Here is a 15180-nt window from a genome sequence, read left to right as displayed (position 1 = left end):
TGAAGGTGAGGATATAGTTGGTCACAGTGACTACAAAGGAGGTTGTTGGCTTAGAATCCATTGAGCATTGAGAAAGGTAGAGTTCAAAAGCGGTAAGGCCATGGGCATTAGGAACATTGATGTAAAGGGAGGTGGCATCAATAGTGATGAGCAGGTCACTGTGTGGTAAAGGGACAGGTGCCGTGGAGAGTCGGCGGAGGAAATGTTTGGTATCTTTTATACAGGAGGGTAGGTTCTGGGTAATAAGTTGAAGGTGTTGGTTTATGAGAGCAGAAATTTCCTCAGTGGGGGCACAACAATGGTGCACTGGAAACTCCAGTATGGAATAACAACAATATGACTAGAAGAAATTACTACTCAACATAGAGAGGAGGCATTGAATAGGAGCAGGCACAATGAAAATGACTGTCAAATATTTAAACTTTTGGACAAAAATGTCCTCCTCCTGAAATACTTCAGAAGAACAACTTTTTGCAGTCTTTTTCATTGTGTCTGTCTATGACTCAGAGCCTCCTCTATGTGATGAACACTAATCTCTCCTTTCTCATTATCATATGAGTTGCACAAAATTGTGTACACTTTCTGCAGTACTGTTACAGTACATCTCTTTGAACTGGAGATTTAATAATCAGAGACAATTTCTACAATTTTTGTCATTTACTGCTACCACTGCAGAACAGCTGTGTAATGCAGTTTTGTTTATCTGTAGCAAATTGATTTAAATCCAATATGCTCTGATCATAAAACTACAAGTTCATTTTAAGGAGAGATACTGGATTGATATGACATTAATTTCATGTTATAAATAAAAACATAACGCTACATAAGTGGCACCAAGACACTAATGGCTGGTTGTCATCAAATTTAGGTGACTTATAAATTGTAACTTCATTACTGCAGTCTTTGACAAAACAAATAACATTTATAAATTGCTCCGGATTATATGAAATTAATGAGTAAATCTGTCTGAATGACACACAAAGCTTTTCTGTTTTGGCACACAATCATCTGCAGTCACTTTTTATAGATTACCTACAGCATGTGGTTATTTTGTGTCTTCATAATTTTGATTTCTGAGACGAAATGAATTTCTGTTTACTGAATTTATTGACATTCTGGACTCTCAGTGCTATAAGGATATCTTTGGCTGCAAATAATAGACTGCATGGTCCGGCTCATAATAAATTTTGCTTATGCACACAATACCTGTAAACTAGTATACCTGCAATTTAAACTGACATTTGCACACTGTTAGCCCTAAAATGGCAGAGAGTGTGTTAATTACATGCTGTAATACATAGGTGTTGATTGTGGAAGAACCTTGACCAAGCACTTAACCCACCGTCTTTATCATTTGATGGCTGTGTGGAGTTAATAAGCTACTCTTCTCTATGAAGTTCCTGTGGCAGGTAAAATACAGCTCTGTTAGTTTCCTCTGATCTTAATTGTTATGTGCAATATCTTCTATGAAGAAAATTGTTCCTCTGGAAAACCTATTAGTACAAAAAAAAATCTGTGCCAGGGAAGTCTTAAATGATGTGCTGCTTTGAGCAGAATTTGTACATAAACAATCTATTCCTAGGCACTGCATTTCTGAAGACACATTTTACTGAAGGAAACAGCTGGAACATCATATATGTAAAAGAGTTTCACTTTGCTTGAAATTAAGAAGCTTTGTCTATCGTACTTTCTTCTAGTAGAATTCTTTTACATTACAAACTTTGGCAAAGGCAGTTGAAATTTTCTAAAGATAGCCATAATTATTAAATTACTCCTACATTTTTATTGGACCTCATTCACAAAAAGTAAGACAAAATTTTTAATAAATAAACATTATTGAGCTCCAGCACTGTAATTTAAGGCTTCTTGCACCAGATGAATATCGTCTTTAAAAGAAAAGTAGGTTAAATAATTACACATAACAGCCTTAACTGCATGTTGCATCCCGCATACATCTAATTTGAAATTTAATGTTGCACCTTATTAAATGAGCTACACTTTTACTATTAAAATGAAATTGCTAAACAATATGTGCTTGCAGTTTAAAGGGAAACATAATCTGCAACTTGGATATGTAATGTCTGAAAAAAGCAATGTATTGGAGTAGAGCCAGTTTCATTGTAAATATTAGTAATCATTTTTAAAATGTTCAAATGATGTTATCATAATCTGACATTTGAAATTGCTTGTAGCATCCATTGAGTTCAAATTACTAATGATGATCATCAATAACTCTCAATCCATTGCATTACAGTTATTCCTTAATTGGAGATGAATATTCACTGCAAAATATAGAATGCCTGCATCATGCACAAAGAAACAGCACTCTTTCTGTTATTTCTATAGCACATCTAATCAAAATCACTTTATTGTTCATCCATTAATTCCCTGACTCTTATATATAACTAGCTAAAAAGGTTCACTTTGATGGTCTTATGTTCATATGTTTTCTCTTAAATTTTAGTATTTTACTCTCAGAAATACTCTCAAAGTCTTAAAAATACTCTTAATTAACCAGCAATACCCTAACTGGAAACAAAGTGCTCTATCAAACCAAGAACATTAAAAAAAGTTCAATAATATTCAAAAACATTCATGTAAGTTTAAGAACTTCAGAGAATACTCTGGTACTTTCTACAAAATTCCACAATATTCTACAACATTCAAGAAAGTTGTAAAACCTTAAAGAACACTACAGGATAATCTAGAATGCTCTAGAATAGTCTAAAATATTAAAAAAAACTTTAGAAAATTCAAAGATATCTGTCAACAATCAAGAAAATTCACAAAAGAGCAACAACATTATAGATAAATCTTGAATTCTTCCCCTTGAAATATGTATCCACACAAAAGAGACAGACCATGATCTGCAGACCACCACAATGTGACAGTGACTACTTCTGACACTGATAATTCTACAACCACAACAGCTACTGATGTGCACTATTGTGCACTACAGGATAACAAAGGGTAGTACAAGACTCGAAAACTATTGACTGGTAGTGGGTGCATTTGGAAGTATCACAAATTTCTCCCACACACACATTAAATTATATTACTCTCCTTTCACTGAGACAAAGCCAGACAACTCTTATCAAATGTGAATTTAAAAAGTGAACTTTTAAATACATAAATTATATAGCTAAATTAAATTATCATATTATCAGTACAGTTGCATTTAATTTAGTGGGAGGAAACTGTTTTTTCTGGTTTGTTTGATACTTAATAAACTAATTCTATTACAACATTTAAGACACTAAAATTCGAGTCAATACACTGTTCACCACCTTAAGTAAATCACTTTCACTTAAATTTATTTCACTTTTACTTTTACTCAGACCATTCTAATTTTCAAAAGCATATTGATGCATGTGTCTCAATGTCTGAGCTGGAACGTATCCTCACAACAACAGTATAATGCAACATTCTTGAACATACTAGAATATTCTACGTCATTCTTGAATATTCTAGAACAGTCTAAAACTTTTCAGAAGATTTTAAAACATTTTAGAATATTCTATCAGAAATATTATGGCCAGCCTCTTCTGCTTTGGCATTTGATTCCCAATTGTTTCACTGACTATTATAAGAAGTCCATTGGTGTAATGGCCTCTTTCAAAACCCAACTCATTGAAACCAGCTCATGCAGTTCCAAACCAAACTTCCTTCATGGATGAACAATGGAAGGCTACCATAATCATATAAGCTCCCTGGGTCTGTAGGGATGAGTTGCTAAGTTACTGCATGCACAGACAAACCATGCTTACGTTTACTACATGCATTGATTTTAGGTACTGAATGACATTATTGGGTAATTCTCTTGATTACAGATTTATAATACAGTATGATCACAACACAACACTAGATCATAACTGTAATTTCTAAATGATAACTTCCTTCAAATTTTTTGAGGACATCTGGAACTATGAAATGTTAAACTTAAGTGCTGAACAAGTTTCCTTCGGTGATTCTGTTTCAGTCACTATGTCATTCTGCATATGTTATTCCCATCATACTCACCATATTTGTATTGATAAGCTACTGATGTTAATTATTTCCAATTCTCTCAAGGTTAATGAAATCATATATTGTTGTGTTTATTGAAGTTTTCTGAGTGGATAGAATATTCCACCATTTTTTGAAAGTGCATGTTGGGAATTATTAACTCTTGTACCAACATTTTGGCTAGCACTTTTCCACCATTCTCAAGGGAAGTCACTTGCAAAAGAATATTGTAAAAGAACATTTCATTGAACACCAGTGATACGCTCACCTACTACAGCTCAACAAATCCGTGTGGCTGTACATTGTATTTCCACTGGCCAGTCCATGGATTACTGGAAAGTGAAAATACTGGACACAGCCTTATTATACAGGGATTCAGTGATCAATGAAGCTGTGAAAATACAATTAGCAGACAACCTGTTCAACTGAGGAACGAGTTTCCAGCTTGACAAATCTTGGAAATTCCTTATTTCATGTCTGTGCTCTTAAAGGAGATATTGCACTAAGTCTTCACTACCTGGGATTCCAACATGTGCTATCTATAATAACCAACAAAATACTTCATAAAGCACTATGTATTTGCTGATACTGCACTTGCTTTGTTTTATCCTTAGAGGTATAAATTTTACCTATGACTGATGCTCTTGTTACCAACAATGTTACCTGTGATGCATGTGCTTTTACTCCACAGAGTAAAGTTCTTAAAAAATCTTGCATGTGATTCACATTGATAATGGCTTAAAGGCTGTCAGCCAAAATATTGGTGCAGAAGTCAATAATATCCCAGATGCATTTCCAAAAAATGATGCGATATTCAAAATTGTTATCTGACAGGTTAAAAATGTTGTAGAAAATTAAGCCATGTACTTCAAATAAATTATTATGTAATGAGAAGTGTTGCTCATAATTATGTGCTTTGTCTTCGGTTTGATGGAGAATGCTTTTGATTGAAGTTTTCTTGGTAAGATCACAGCTTGGAATACACATTCACAGCTAAAAATAATCATTCTTCACAAAATATTGCTATCTGCCTAGCAAATAATGTATTAGTGTTAAGCAGAGAATAATATCAGAAGATTGACTGTGTTCAACATTTTGAACCAGCTTCCTTTTGACCGAAGAGTATTTTATGTACCAGTATCATTCACATGAGGTTTTCTATCTGTGCTGCTATAACAGCAGCATGGGAAAATGCAAGAGATATAGTGATTTTATATATAAAGCATGATTCAGCTAACATGTTCCTTTCTGGAACTGTTTAAGATGTTGAAATTATGTTTTCAGCCACACGAACTTTAAGAAACTGCTCCTTAATTAATGCATTGTCACTTGCCATTGCTACATTAATTATATGGATAACTATATAAAAGTTACTTTTTAAACTGAATCCATAGTTATTTCTACTGCGTATTTCTTAGTTACTCTCATTTCTCTTGAGCTAGCATGAAGATCAGCAGCAGCTACTCTGCCAGAATGTGTGTTTCATTCAATCGACTCATTCCATAATTCTCTGCAAAGCATTACAGTGCCTTCTAATAATTTTTTTCATAATTTTCTAAATTGTCCTTCATATTAGTAAAAATCTCTAAGGATACATTTTCTGGCATACAGCTCGACCTCAACTGTTTTCTTCTAATTCCTTTTGAATTCTGCATAAACACGTTGATGTTCACAAAAGATTGATCTGAAGTTATTAAATGTGTATTTTCTCAATGTCACAAATAACTTTTGACTGGTAAATATCCCCTATTATTTATTTACTGTGACTGAATAACACTGTCCTCCACAGTAAACACTTCGCTTTGATAAATTACGGTATATTTATAAAAAAAAAAGTAATCCTCAAGATCTATTTTCAAACAATAAAAATGTGTTGATTTACCATAATGTTTTGAGTTCCATTTAATTTTTCTCCTTTTTAACCTCTTCCAGAACTACTTCAACATCACTGTGTAAGCAAAAACCAATAAATATTCTGCAACTTGATAAACAGAAACAAAGTTAATAAATGAAAAATTGTTGAAGAATAAGTTGTGTAAGGTGTTTCTTCAGTAGATTATGTTTGATTCCACTTGGGTTGCTCAATTATCCTGATGTGCTTTATGTTTTGCAAAGCTTTGGAAGAAGTTTGAGGCAGTGCTCCAGTTCTCTCTTCTATACGACAATACATATTGTTTTGGTTGATCATCACAATTCATGCCTTGCATTAGATTGGCAAATTAGGGTTATTTCTGTTTTCATTCAACACTTTTTCTTCAACTGCATGATAATGTGCTTCAAATTGCTCACAATGTTTGTCAGCAATCTGCCAAAATATCTCTTGAAACACACACAAATATATTTGCAAAAATGCAAACTTTACATGAATGTGGAATAGACTGCTGTATATCAATGAGAAGTGATATATTGTTCATTTACATTCAAGTGGTTAAAAGTAGGGGAAAAAACATGTGTGTTTCAACAATGAAAAGGTACTATCACAAAAGTGAGTGATTTTATGTTATTCACAATTAATTAGGTCTCATATTAGTACAAATTCAGGTGAAGAATGTTAGAGGAGTATCCACTTACCAACCACAGAAAGAAAAACAAATGGGAAAGAACAAAGCAAACATAAAAAATCAATCGCTACATTCTAAAATTTTCAAAAACTGATTCATTATGAAGGGTAAGATAAGAAATGGGATTGAAGTAATACTTCTAGGGCCAGGAAGAGAAAAGTCTAACTCAGAGAACAAACTGTAACAAAGAGTTAAAACTTTATTACTACAAATATTGTATAATTTACAGTCTGTTTCAAAATCAGCAAAATGTATATTATGCAATAAATGAAAAGCACATTAAGAATGGAAAGAATGATCTGAACTGTTATTAAACAACAAAATAATTAAAAAAGAGGTGTAAATGAAACTAAGTTCCCAGATAACAATTGTAGCTACAGGGTGGCATATTAAAGTCATTGCTCACAGACTGCAATGTTTAGTTTGTAAGAATGGCAGCAAACATTCCACCCACTAATGAAGACAGAGATTCACTACATTTATTAGACAAATAAAATTCACAATCCTATAAAGTGGTTATTTTCTTGAACAATAATTGTGCTTCTAGTAATGTATGAAGATCATATGCTATCTTGACATCATCATTTTTTGAGTATCTCTGTTAGTAGTCAACAAATCAAGCAGTATTTCCTGGTGAATTGATTTACATAATAGTGATACATAATAGTGACACTCATCAGTAAGGGTGTAGATAAGCATCACCTGTAATTATAGACCCACTTCTTTTCTCCCAAACATCTCAAAAAATTTTCAGAATGTATGCTGCAGCAAAAAACTTGTATTTCATTACCTAACTTGCTAGCTCTTAGTGTGTCTTTTCTAAATATTTCTGTAAAGGGGAACAATCTTGTAAATCCCACAGAAGAATGTTCTACAGTCTTGCATTTGTCCTCTAACCATTTCTGCTTAGACATATTGCACCTTTTTAGACATCTATATTCTCTTTCATCTTCTTCATTTGTTGTATTCTCATATTTTCTCCTTTAACAACATAAATTCAATATCTCTCATGTTATTCAACAATTTCTACTCAGCCTTCTCATTTTGTCTGTTTGATCCTCTGCTATCCTCACCACTTCATCTCTCAAATCTACCCATCTGTCTATTATTGTATTCATTTCCCTCAGTTGAATCCTACCTTTGAAAATCTCAGCAATTCTTTTAATTTTCCATGTCATTTTGCCTTAATGTCCTATCTTTCTGCAGTTTCCAATAAATCATAGTCAGAGTGCATAACTCAAATAGGAAATGTTTTGCACTTTGTAATCTAGTTTCTATTACTTTGTGATGTTCAAACCAACCTTTGGGTTAATGGCACTGTTTTTTAGCCTATCTGAAACTTTTCACTGTCTCCAGGTGTTTTAAATATCTACAAGATTCTTTTATGATTGTTAAACCCAGTGTTAGCAGCAAATTGATATGTGATTTGTGGAGAATCAGTTGCCATTTAAATTGTCACAGGTGATTTGATATCTGGAGGTGCAATCCAAACAGTTTAACACACTTTTAAGCTCCACAAAATGCTCATTATTGGGGTATGGGGTGTTACTGGTAAAGCAACTTGAGGTTATACAACCTGACCAGTAATATTGTTGTAGTTATGCCAGTCTAGTAATCTATGATGACAGTTAATCAACTTTGAACATACCACTGTTAAACTGTCTTTGACTTCCAACTCTGCCCCTGCAATAAATACACTACTTTGTGGATTAGTGGCTAATGATATGGACTCATTCAAAATGAACTGCAGCTTTCACTCAGCAATGAACAGACAGAAAAACAGTTTGTTAACATCTCCTTAACCACTGTAGAGAATGGTTTACAGATGGCATTTTCAGTAGAATGTTTGTGGTTTAAGTATTTACTTACTGAGTAGGTTGGCTAAGGTGGTCCCATGGAACTTGTGAATAATTTAAGGGGGAGGGGGGGGGGGGGAGAGAGAGAGAGAGAGAGAGAGAGAGAGAGAGAGAGAGAGAGAGAGAGAGCAAGTTGACGGCTATGAACTGCCCAATCCTTAATATAGATTGGGGGAATGGGTGATAGTTGAAAAGTAAATATACTGCCTGTTGTTGTTGAATTAGATTTGGATTTCTAGGTAATTAAGCTTTCAAACACACAGTGAATCTGCAAAGACTTTGGCATGCTGGCCTGTAAATCTGTCTCAAATAACTTTTGACACTTCTCTCAGCTGGACCATCAAGCCAAGTTGACAAAATATTTCAATGATCCACCTAAAAGTCATCTAAAGATGCTTGCTGAGTCTCACTGAAATGCTGCCATGCTGGAGCTTGCATCCCTATATAGGCCAGCAGAGAGTACACAGTGCATGTGGCATGTGCCATGTGCCATGTGTCAGGATTGCTGCCACCCCCCAGGGTGGCAACATCAAAGCTTACAAGCATAAACTATTTGCACTGTCGGGAACAGGTGCGCGAAATATTGCCACCATACGAGGTCACAGAAACCCGAAAATTCCTCAGTGGCAGAATATTTCTGAACTGAAGGACACATAATGAAACATAATGAGACACAGATGGTTGCTGCCATTGTTTATTTTTTGGATTGCATTTTGAAAGAAGCCACTGAAATTAGACTTGCTGATAATCTTATTAATAGATACAAGAGCTATCCTCTGGGAAGGTCATGGAACTGTGTGCTGACCTAAATTAAAACATGGCATTTTCAGTCAGCAGAAGAATTTGACAATTAGTTACAGCAGTGACAGCTCATTTTTGTTTCTCTTTGTCCATCAGTGAGACTGTCAGTATCCTCTGGAGTGGGGGCAGCATTTACAACACTTGGTGCATGTGCTGAGTACTCTCTGCTGGCATATATGTGTCACTGGCTCTAGCACAGTATCAGTACCATGAGACTTAGCAATGGCAGCATCTCACCTGAAGATGATAGCCAGGTGGGCCACTGAAATATTATGTGACCTTGATTTGAAGATCCAGTCTCAAATCCAAGAAGAATATCCCATGTTATTCCATTGTGAAAGTTTACAACGTCACATAATAGTATTCATTTGTTAAATTCATTTTCAATAAAACAGTCCAATCTATTCATGCAAGAGCAGATGTTTTGACAGAAATTGCTGCCTTCACTAGGGTGTTGAATCATAACGTATGCAAATTATGGTTTACTGTGCATTACAGCAATAGAGGCTACTTCAGACGAAATTCTCTTAGATTTTTAGAGCTGTGGATAAGGATTAACATTTATCTCACTTTAGAGTCTTGAGAAAATAAACCAAAACCTAAATAATCTCATAATGTATATCAAGAAATGTTGAACTGTGCTGTCCTCTCTTGTCTACGTATGCAAATCATTGTATTGTTAGTGTAAGAACAACTCCTTAGCAGTGTGGGTATCAGTTTAAGTCAAGTATTAGCCAGGTGCATCTCTAAACAAGTAGATATATCTCAGTATCAAATATGGTATTTATGTACATTTTCACACCTGCACATTTTCACGCCTAATTTTATAAGGCCACATTTTTGGTTTACCTGCTGTAACATCTTCTGTAAGTTAATACAGAAATAACATTTTATTTACAAAAAGAAATGACATAGAACTAAGCCCAGCTGGGATGGCATTACAAAACAAACACATTTTATTGTTTTCTATTGAAGAAAGTTGTATTTGGTCTTCCACTCATTTAGCCCATGTTTGTCTTTGTTCTGAACTCTATCCATAATCATAAATGCTTAGTAAAAAAAAAAAAAAAAAAAAAAAAAAAAAACTGTGAGGATAAACTGAACAGTTTTTGATATATGGTCATTAACTGCAAGTAAAATGTGTAAGAACATAGTTCATTCAGCTTTAAATGAAAATAAAATATTTTCCTACATAAAATATATGAATTAGCTGACTAATTTCATTTATATTTTTAATTTTACATTTAGTACATAAACAGCTGCACCCCCAAATATGTACAGTAGTCCCAACCATAAAGTGCAGAAATTACACTGTAGGAAATACTGCAACCAGTCACAAGTTTTTACTGAAATTATTTTATTATACCATTACTAGTTTTGTGACAGAGCCCATTGTCAGATGGTAGTGTTGACTTTTTGCAAGTTCTACACTCATGTCTTCCTGAAAAGCCCTCCTTTACATATTATAGGACAGAAGTTTTATTTTCTTTTACAATCCATACCAATCAGTGAATGGAACTAAAAAGAAGACCCTGAAACTAGCAATGGTATAATAAAATCATTTCAAGAAAACTTGTGGTTGGTTGCAGTATTTCCTATTGTGAAATTTATGAAAACAACTGCAGTTGTTCTCCAAACAAAACTGGATAAAATAAAGTATGGATTTGAGTCAGTGCTTGTTTGTGGTTATATAACAAGTTGTACTGGAATTGGAAACCTGCATTTCATTGACAGAAAAATGGGCAAAAAGACGTTTTAATGTAGTGAAGGTGAAAGTGTGTAGATTTCAGTTGAAGGAAGTGGTACATGAAGTACACTTCACCAAACATCATACAGTGATTTGGAGATGTAGGTGAAAACAATTTTGAATTCCAAAGGACTGTGGTACCAAGCATACTGCCACAAGTACTGTAAAGTGTCTCCTGTGCAACACTGTAGAACAGATGAAGACACACCAATCTCCTGACTTAAATATGTTACAAACTTTGTGGAAAATCTGAGGCTCCTAAACTAAAAGCAATCATATTGAAAATAAAAGTGATATGAAGCCACTACCAGAAGAGTGGAGCAAAATAATGAAAATTGAGACATCAAATCTTAAACACACATAAAAAAAATCTTGCCTCACCCGGTTCCCAAAACTCCTGAAGATAGACATTGACTGTGGCTATTGTATCACAGACACAGTCCCTTTGACTATTCAGAGATGTCACTGAACCTGCCCAAATATGTAAACAACCATGCATGAGCAGTGCCTATTAGATGGAGGGGGTCCGACAGCCGATCAGTCCCAATCATTCCACTGGGAAGGAGGTACATGGCTTGAGTTATCTGTAGTTCAACCACGCCTAGACGGTCAATACCATGGTCTGATTGCATCCAGATTGTTACTTTGTGCCAAGAAGGGCTCTCAACAAGGGAAGTATCCAGGCATCTCAGAGTGAACCAAAGTGATGTTGTTCAGACATGGAAGAGATGCAGAGAGCCAGGAGCTGTCGATGAAATGCCTCACTCAGGCTGCCCAACTGCAATGGATGAACACTACCTATGGATTATGACTCAGAGGAAACCTAACAGCAATGCCACCATGTTGGATAATGCTTTTTGTGCGGCCACAGGATGTCGTGTTATGACTCAAACTATGAGCAATAGGCTGCATGATGCACTACTTCACTTCTGACATCCATGGTGAGGTCCACCTTTGCAACCACAGCACCATGTAGTGTGGTACAGATGGGCCTAACAACATGCCAAATGGACCGCTCAGGATTAGCATAATGTTCTCTTCACCGATGAGTGTCGCATATGCCTTCAGCCAGACAGTCGTTGGTGATGTGTTTGGAGGCAACCCAGTCAGGCTGAGGGTCTTAGACACACAGTCCAGGGAGTGCAGCAAGGTGGAGGTTCCCTGCTGTTTTGGGGTGGCATTACGTGGGGCCAACATATACCACTGGAGGTCATGGAAGGTGCCGTAGCGGCTGTACAATATGTGAGTGCCATCTTCCAACCAATAGTGCAACCATATCGGCAGCATATTGGTGAAGCAGTCATCTTCTTGGATGATAATTCGTGCCCACATCATGAACATCTCTGAATGACTTCCTTCAGGATAACGGCTTTGCTTGACTAGAATGGGCAGCATGTTCTCCAGACATGAATCTTATTGAACATGCCTCGGATAGACTGATAAGGGCTGTTTATGGATGATGTGACCCACCAACCACTCTGAGGGATCCACACCGAATCGCTGGGGAGGAGTGGAACAATCTGGACCAACAGTGGCTTGATGAACTTGTGGATAGCATTCCACAACGAATACAGGCATGCATCAATGCAAGAGGAAATGCTACTGGGTATTAGAGGTACCAGTGTGTACAGCAATCTGGACCACCATCTGTGAAGGTCTTGCTGTATGGTGGTACAACATGCAATGTGTGGTTTTCATGAGCAATAAAAAAGTTGGAAATGATTTTTATGTTATCTCTATTCCAATTTTCTGTAAAGGTTCCAGAACTGTTGGAAGTGAGGTGATGCAAAACTTTTTTTGATGTGGGTAGAATCAATTAAATACCTATTGATTCCAAATATGCAGAAGAAATAATGCAAGTTAGCAATGGCACTTAGTATGCTATAGATTTTTTATGTTCCCTCTGCCTATTCTTGTAAATTCATCCACACAAAAGCTCAACATCAAACTGCCTTCTCGTGAGAATGCATTATTTTTAAGTTTTGAGATACATTCAGCCATTTGAGCATGATACTGGACCAAGGGAAGCATTAAAAGAAAACCATAAATATCTGAATTGTTAGTGTATGACTAAAATGGACAACTGTCTACAGTTTTATTTTATTTTACACAAAATTTCATATCTGATTATTCTATACACTTCATATGTAAACAAATAATAAGCATCTACAGTCTAGGGTCCACATTCTTGATATCACAGTGATTTGTCACTAGAAAAAACTCCTAAGCTGAAAAATCAAGGTGTCCAAATACAATTTACAGTAAATGTATGTGAAAACAGAACAGAGTTAGTTACTCAAGCCAGTAATTACACATGGCTAACATATACCATGCTTACGGTGATGAAATCAAGGTTTTTATCCCTGATGTATGTACAAATAAAACTTTCACCAGAAGAAAATACTGTCATTAATAGTCACATATACACAAGTATCATATGGCAAAGAAGAGTTACTAGTTACTTCCTGGTTCTTCAAGTGACAAATCACATTTATTGTATTTTGGCTTTAGAAACAAATATTTCATTAATAGTGGATTTTATCTTCAGTGACAATCATGAAATATTTTAAGACACACAACTTCTTCTTCAGTGTCATCAATGTACACTAAAGGTAATTTCTTTTGTACAGCTCTTTCATAATCACATCAGACAAATGGTAGAGTTAAAATAAAATGAATAGATTTTCCTCACATGTTTTTTAGTATTGCAGGCTTATCTGATTGTGTATATTCTGTTCACTGTAAGTAGAAGGGCACACTTCTGTTTATGACCCAACCTATTAGCCCATTTCACAAGAGTCATGAGACTGTTGCCTTCTGTCTCTCAGAGTGATGCTGGATCAAAATGTCTGAAGCATGCTCACTTAATGAGAAATGTCTCAAGAACTTCTTGAGGCATTCACAACCATTTCACACCCATAGCTGTAGGAAGTACCACTTCTCTACACTGAAAACTGTGACGAGTTTGCAGTACCAAAAATCTAACTGAACAATTATTGTTAGCTATGAGATACAATATTAATTTATTTCATACTGGTCTTTATGCTACAATGCAGCTAGGCCAAAGTGACAAACTGCAGTCCTTCGGGCATGAGGTAGTCCTAGAGAAACTTTGCATTTGAATCCTAACTGGGGTTTGCCTGGCTGCAATTGCATTCTTTTATAACAATTTACGCCTGCAGTAGGTCACCCAATACAATTGGATGTAGCTCTTTGAATTAGAGAAAAAGGACTGACTTTAATTTATATTAGTATAAGTCCAGCACATGAAAGAGTGATCATGGGTCAGTTGCAAATTTACACAACACAAATCTGTTTTGTACTTCAAAAGTTAATTTTGAATTTATCTGAAATAACTTCTGCATCTTGTGACATAGATGTTACAATTAACTTGAAATAAATACATATGAAAGGAATGTATTGACATTTGTGTATATGCCCCACCAACAATGACAAGTAATCTTGCACAGTGTACTCGCTATAGTGAATTCATGAAGTAGTTAAGTTATGTATCAATTGATGAAGTCTTCTCAGGTTGTCAGCTGAGCCAAGGTGTCATTCTGTGGCAACATTTCAATAACTTTCCTACTTGCCATCTTTAGGTGAATCAGTGGGTCCATGTCCTGTCTGGGTCTTTACAGCCGCTGTACTGCAGGCTCCCCTCCCTTGTATGCATTGACAGTGCCAATCACATGCCTCCAGAAGGAGTGTCACAACCCATAGTGGGGGAGGAGTCACACCAGAGGTGGTGGGGGCTCCCTGCATGCTGGGGGGGGGGGGGGGGGGGGGGTTATGGGCATCACATCCTCGTGGGGCCTGTCCATTGCATCCACTGCCTTCACTGGTTTTGCATTGCAGCATTTTTGTCATATTTTTGTTATCACTGCATTCCATGTGATGCTAAGTTGTAAACTGCTATCTCAAACAACAAGGTTATCATGGACTCATATCTCCATAGCCTCTTTAAAAATTGAATCCTAGAACCCATTCACCCTGTTCAGCAGGTTTCTGTTGAGACTGTGTTCCACCACTGCAAAATTCTCTATCTGGCATAGGCAAATGCTTCTTACGTGTTCTGAGCAGTGCTGCAATATACAATGCTGTGTCTGGTGATGTACTGTTTGCCACACTCGCAGCTGATACTCTAAACTCCAGGTGTTTGTATTCCGGTTTTGTGCTTCACTGAGTCCAGCTTATTCTTGATTTTGGG

At 35.9% G+C, this 15180-nt stretch overlaps 1 protein-coding gene across 3 annotated transcripts in view; it reads left to right on the top strand.

The window, feature by feature from the left end:
• The window catches only part of LOC126273177 (uncharacterized), a 154540-nt gene that overhangs the window by 129620 nt on the left and 9740 nt on the right, over positions 1-15180 (top strand). Inside the window, exon 9 of one of the 3 annotated variants that reach the window (XR_007549317.1) lies at positions 1302-1409. The exons of the other annotated variants lie outside the window; for them this stretch is intronic. The gene's annotated coding sequence lies outside the window, so the exon portion shown is untranslated. The remainder of the gene's footprint in view (positions 1-1301; positions 1410-15180) is intronic. 3 annotated transcript variants of the gene reach the window in all.

Source organism: Schistocerca gregaria, chromosome 5 (genome assembly GCF_023897955.1).
Source record: "Schistocerca gregaria isolate iqSchGreg1 chromosome 5, iqSchGreg1.2, whole genome shotgun sequence".
In the NCBI taxonomy this organism is placed as follows: domain Eukaryota; kingdom Metazoa; phylum Arthropoda; class Insecta; order Orthoptera; family Acrididae; genus Schistocerca; species Schistocerca gregaria.
The sequence above is the reverse complement of the archived record's forward strand: the minus strand, read 5'-3'. Positions and strand labels throughout refer to the sequence as shown.